We start from the raw sequence: 6,720 nt of genomic DNA, 5'->3' as shown, positions 1-6,720 counted from the left end.
GCGAACTAAAATGGACTGGAATGGGTGAATTTAACTCAGATGACCATTATATCTACTACTGTGGGCAGGAATCCCTCAGAAGAAATGGAGTAGCCATCATGGTCAACAAAAGAGTCCGAAATGAAGTACGTGGATGCAATCTCAAAAACAACATAATGATCTCTGTTCGTCTCCAAGGCAAACCATTCAATATCACAGTAATCCAAGTCTATGCCCCAACCAGTAATGCTGAAGAAGCTGAAGTTGAACGGTTTTATGAAGACCCACAAGACCTTTTAGAATTAACACCCAAAAAAGATGTCCTTTTCATTATAGGGGACTGGAATGCAAAAGTAGGAAGTCAAGAAACACCTGGAGTAACAGGCAAATTTGGCCTTGGAATGCGGAATGAAGCAGGGCAAAGACTAATAGAGTTTTGCCAAGAAAATGCACTGGTCATAGCAAACACCCTCTTCCAACAACACAGAGAAGACTCTACACATGGACATCACCAGATGGTCAACACCGAAATCAGATTGATTATATTCACTGCAGCCAAAGATGGAGAAGCTCTATACAGTCAGCAAAAACAAGACCAGGAGCAGACTGTGGCTCAGATCATGAACTCCTTATTGCTAAATTCAGACTTAAATTGAAGAAAGTAGGGAAAACCGCTAGACCATTCAGGTATGACCTAAATCAAATCCCTTATGATTATACAGTGGAAGTGAGAAATAGATTTAAGGGCCTAGATCTGATAGATACAGTACCTGATAAACTATGGAATGAGGTTCGTGACATTGTACAGGAGACAGGGATCAAGACCATCCCCATGGAAAAGAAATGCAAAAAAGCAAAATGGCTGTCCGGGGAGGGCTTACAAATAGCTGTGAAAAGAAGAGAGGCAAAAAGGAAAGGAGAAAAGGAAAGATATAAACATCTGAATGCAGAGTTCCAAAGAATAGCAAGAAGAGATAAGAAAGCCTTCTTCAGCGATCAGTGCAAAGAAATAGAGGAAAACAACAGAATGGGAAAGACTAGAGATCTCTTCAAGAAAATTAGAGATACCAAGGGAACATTTCATGCAAAAATGGGCTCGATAAAGGACAGAAATGGTATGGACCTAACAGAAGCACAAGATATTAAGAACTAGAGGGCTGGAAGAAGAGGTGGCAAGAACACACAGAACTGTACAAAAAAGATCTTCAAGACCAAGATAATCATGATGATGTGATCACTAATCTAGAGCCAGACATCTTGGAAAGTGAAGTCAGGTGGGCCTTAGAAAGCATCACTATGAACAAAGCTAGTGGAGGTGATGGAATTCCAGTGGAGCTGTTTCAAATCCTGAAAGACAATGCTGTGAAAGTGCTGCACTCAATATGCCAGCAAATTTGGAAAACTCAGCATGGCCACAGGACTGGAAAAGGTCAGTTTTCATTCCAATCCCAAAGAAAGGAAATGCCAAAGAATGCTCAAACTACCGCACAATTGCACTCATCTCACACGCTAGTAAAGTAATGCTCAAAATTCTCCAAGCCAGGCTTCAGCAATACGTGAACCATGAAATCCCTGATGTTCAAGCTGGTTTTAGAAAAGGCAGAGGAACCAGAGATCAAATTGCCAACATCTGCTGGATCATGGAAAAAGCAAAAGAGTTCCAGAAAAACATCTATTTCTGCTTTATTGACTATGCCAAAGCCTTTGACTGTGTGGATCACAATAAACGGTGGAAAATTCTGAAAGAGATGGGAATACCAGACCACCTGACCTGCCTGTTGAGAAACCTCTATGCAGGTCAGGAAGCAACAGTTAGAACTGGACATGGAACAACAGACTGGTTCCAAATAGGAAAAGGAGTACGTCAAGGCTGTATATTGTCACTCTGCTTATTTAACTTCTATGCAGAGTACATCATGAGAAACGCTGGACTGGAAGAAACACAAGCTGGAATCAAGATTGCTGGGAGAAATATCAATAACCTCAGATATGCAGATGACACCACCCTTATGGCAGAAAGTGAAGAGGAACTCAAAAGCCTCTTGATGAAAGTGAAAGAGGAGAGCAAAAATGTTGGCTTAAAGCTCAACATTCGGAAAATGAAGATCATGGTATCCGGTCCCATCACTTCATGGGACATAGATGGGTAAACAGTGGAAACAGTGTCAGACTTTATTTTGGGGGCTCCAAAATCACTGCAGATGGTGACTGCAGCCATGATATTAAAAGATGCTTACTTCTTGGAAGAAAAGTTATGACCAACCTAGATAGCATATTCAAAAGCAGAGACATTACTTTGCCAACTAAGGTCCGTCTAGTCAAGGCTATGGTTTTTCCAGTGGTCATGTATGGATGTGAGAGTTGGACTGTGAAGAAGGCTGAGCGCCGAAGAATTGATGCTTTTGAACTGTGGTGTTGGAGAAGACTCTTGAGAGACCCTTGGACTGCAAGGAGATCCAACCAGTCCATTCTGAAGGAGATCAGCCCTGGGATTTCTTTGGAAGGAATGATGCTAAAGCTGAAACTCCAGTACTTTGGCCACCTCATGCGAAGAGTTGACTCATTGGAAAAGACTCTGATGCTGGGAGGGATTGGGGGCTGGAGGAGAAAGGGACGACCGAGGATGAGATGGCTGGATGGCATCACGGACTCGATGGACATGAGTCTGAGCGAATTCAGGGAGATGGTGATGGACGGGGGGCCTGGCGTGCTGCAATTCATGGGGTCGCAAAGAGTCGGACATGACTGAGCGACTGAACTGAACTGAACTGAATATTTTTATATCACTGAGGGTAAAGCAAAATGTCCTGTTTACTGGGTAAGTATGACTAGCTGTGTGTGGACACTGCAGTGTAATTTAAAAAATACTGTTAATTATAATTTCAGAATTCAGAATCTGAATAGGTGCCAGTGATCTCTCCTTTTTTTAATATGGGAAAAGAAAATCCTTTGAAGATCATTTGAAGCTTGGACCAAAATTCTAAAGCTATATTATTAGGATCACTCTGTAGTCTTCAGGATTCAGATACAAGGGAAGCTTCAGTTCAACCTTTTAGAGAAGACATTCGGGCTCTCGTGATCTCATCAACCAGGAGAATGTTGGTGGCAATCACAGTGCGGGAGTGAAGAAGCTGTTTCTTTACACAGTAGTTATCCCATATGCCTGCTTCTGCTGCTACCATTGGTTCAACAGTGTTCAAGGCCACACCCACAAGCTGACTGAATTCTGAATGTTCTGCTTGAATTTTAACTAGTGTTTCCTGAAGGTCAAAACCAGAGTTCTGAGCAAGAACCTTGGGAATGATGAGCAACGCATCAGCAAATGCTTGAACTCCAAGCTAGGCCCTGCCCTTTACACTGGGCTTGTATTTAACCAGGGCTTTTGCCATTGACACTTCCACTGCGCCAGCACCTGGGACTACACAGCCATCATCAATAGCATTTTTAACAGCCCTCAAGCCATCTCTTATTGCATTTTGATTTGAGTAGGTGTGTGCTTATTTGGTCCTTTGATCAATAATATGACAGAGTGAGGATTGTTACATTTCTCAATAAAGGTGAACTTCTCTTCTCCCAATGTATATTCATAGACAAGTCCTGCACATCCCAAACAATCAGGATTTAGGTCATTAAGAGAATTTAGGGCCTGAAAAATCCCATGGACAGAGGAGCCTGGTGGGCTGCAGTCCATGGGGTTGCTAAGAGTCAGACACGACTGAGTGAATTCACTTTCACTTTTCACTTTCATGCTTTGGAGAAGGAAATGGCAACCCACTCCAGTGTTCTTGCCTGGAGAATCCCAAGGATGGGGGTGCCTGGTGGGCTGCCGTCTGCGGGGTCGCACAGAGTTGGACACGACTGAAGCGACTTAGCAGCAGGGCTATCCCACCACAAGCAAGAGTCAGCCTTTCCATGTTTCTCCTTTTAGCTCTGCGAAGAGCTATTATGCCTACTTTGGCAAGAGCATCTAAGGAAAAGGGATCAATTCCCTTTTGACTAATAACAAATCCTTTATCTGAATCACCACAGACTTTCTTTTTCAGGTTGATTATTTTTTTAACTCTGTCTTTGAAGAATTTCCTTTCAGCTTTCACTAATTTCTCTCTCTCCTCTGTACTGTTGTAAAAAAAAAAAAAAAGCCAGAATTCACTTCTGTTTTTTCATATTCTAGTGACACATTGCAGGTGAGACTGTATGCATCTTCTACTCTCTTCTTCATATCAGGATGCTGTGCACCATGGTCCAGAACAAGACCTCTGATTAAGCCTGTATCTGTTTCAGATTTATGTTTCATCTCCATGATCTCAATCACAAAGAGGTCAATAGGTTCATCTTGTTTTTTAATGGCCAAAATGGAGTCCACTACAGTCTTTGTTAAGACATCAGCAAGTTCAGCGTGAACTTTAGTACGTAGAGATGTTCTGGCCACATCTATAGGTGTTTCCGTGTGATCAGATTGACAGTTTTCTGTGATTATGGTTTCAGTGTGTCTGCCCTCTGATGCCCTCTTGAAACACCTACCATCTTACTTGGGTTTCTCTTACCTTGGACGTGGGTTATCTCTTCATGGCTGCTCCAGCAAAGCGCAGCCACTGCTCCTTACCTTGGACGAGGGGTATCTCCTCACGGCCGCCCCTCCTGACCTGGCGTGTGGAGTAGCGCCTCTTGGCCCTCCTGTGCCTGCGCAGCCGCCACTCCTTGGACGTGGGGTAACTCCTCTCGGCCGTTGCCCCTGACCTTGGGCGTGGGGTAGCTCCTCTTGGCCATGCTTCTGCACGGTTGGCAGAAAGTGAAGAGGAACTAAAAGGCCTCTTGATGAAAGTGAAAGAGGAGAGTGAAAAAGTTAGCTTAAAGCTCAACATTCAGAAAACAAAGATCATGGAATCTGGTCCCATCACTTCAAGGGACATAGATGGGAAAACAATGTAAGACTTTATTTTGGGGGGCTCCAAAATCACTGCAGATGGTGACTGCAGCCATGAAATTAAAAGATGCTTACTCCTTGGAAGGAAAGTTATGACCAACCTAGATAGCATATTAAAAAGCAGAGACATTACTTTGCCAGCAAAGGTCTGTCTAGTCAAGGCTATGGTTTTTCCTGTGGTCATGTATGGATATGAGAGTTGGACTCTGAAGAAAGCTGAGTGCCGAAGAATTGATGCTTTTGAACTGTGGTGTTGGAGAAGACTCTTGAGAGTCCTTTGGACTGCAAGGAGATCCAACCAGTCCATTCTAAAGGAGATCAGCTCTGGGTGTTCTTTGGAAGGACTGATGCTAAAGCTGAAACTCCAATACTTTGCCACCTCGTGTGAAGTTGACTCATTGGAAAAGACTGATGTTGGGAGGGATTTGGGGCAGGAGGAGAAGGGGACGACAGAGGATGAGATGGCTGGATAGCATTACCGACTCAATGGACATGAGTCTGAGTAAACTCCGAGAGTTGGTGATGGACAGGGAAGCCTGGTGTGCTGCGATTCATGGGGTCACAAAGAGCTGAACACGACTGAGCGACTGAACTGAACTGATGCGGGGGGCGCTCTGCAGAAAGAGAGAGGCAGTGGAACTTTCCTCAGCAAAGCCGAGGGATCCCGAGGAGAAGTGAGCCTGCTGTCCGCCAACCCAGCCCCTCGGAGAGCGAGAGTCAATCAGATGCGACAAGGGTTCTGTCTAAGCAGTTCCACTTTATTGCCACAAGCTATTGGTTTATATAGGCAAGCAGGGGGTTTTGCGAGGGACTTTCCATAGTTGCACCAATCATGTTAAAGGTCAAATCGGTTTATGTGCCATAGTTGCACCAATCACGTTAAAGGTCAAATCGTAATATGCCATAGTTGCACCAATCACGTTAAAGGTCAAATCGTCATGTGCCTTCATTATACCAGGAGTCTATGGTGATCACGTGCTGTCCACGTGCACGGAAATCAAGAGAGCCCATCAAAAACTTTAACATAGACCACGCCCCTATCTCTTCCGCCAGGCGTCATCTTAGTTTCCGGCGCAAAGCTAACCCATCTTTTTTAAGGTTTCCCATTTAGGGCCCCACAAACTGATACGTGTTTCCCTGTCCATCTCTTTGCTTACTTTGACTTGTTCCCAAAACTGAAGTGCCTTTTCCTTTGCAGCTTCAAATCCTTCTGTAATTATTCTGGGATAAAGACCTTCAGAAATGGAGAGATCCGCCAGCTTCAACAGGTCTCCAATGATGAGCTCACTGGAAGTGGTCCCATCACCAGTTCTGTCATCCTGGACTGTTGCTACTTTGGCTATTAAGGAGGCTGCCGGGTGTTGAATTTACATTTCACGAAGCAGCGCATTTCCATCTTTAGTGAGTTTGATGTCTCCAGCACCAGAAACAAGCATCTTCATGGTGCCTTTAGGCCCCAGGTTGGTGTTCAGCATGTCCTGCAGCCCCGGGCAGCACTGATGTTGACCACCAATGCTGCCTGGGCTCGAGCCACCTTGGCCTTGGGGTTCAGCTTCTTCACGGCCACCATAGCTGACCCAGCAGAGGAAGATAAGGGGATGCGGCATGGTGAAAAGCCCTGAGTCAGTTCAGCATGGCTGGGAGTTGTGTTTTAAAGCAAACCCAAGACATCATATTATTTCACCCATAAAGAAAGTGAAAATCCTTGTTGTTTAGTTGTGTCTGACTCTAAGCATCCCCACGGACTGTACACTGCCAGGCTCTTCTGTCCATGGAACTCTCCAGGCAAGAATACTGGAGTGGGTTGACATTCCCTT

The 6,720-nt window shown here is 44.6% G+C and overlaps 1 pseudogene; it reads right to left on the bottom strand.

The window, feature by feature from the left end:
* Positions 1-2,875: 2,875 nt before the first annotated feature.
* LOC120854712 lies at positions 2,876-6,473 on the bottom strand (annotated as a pseudogene).
* Between the last annotated feature and the right edge of the window lie 247 nt (positions 6,474-6,720).

The sequence above is a fragment of the Oryx dammah genome, unplaced genomic scaffold (genome assembly GCF_014754425.2).
Source record: "Oryx dammah isolate SB20612 unplaced genomic scaffold, SCBI_Odam_1.1 HiC_scaffold_27, whole genome shotgun sequence".
NCBI lineage: Eukaryota > Metazoa > Chordata > Mammalia > Artiodactyla > Bovidae > Oryx > Oryx dammah.
This window is presented reverse-complemented; position numbering and strand designations above follow the sequence as displayed.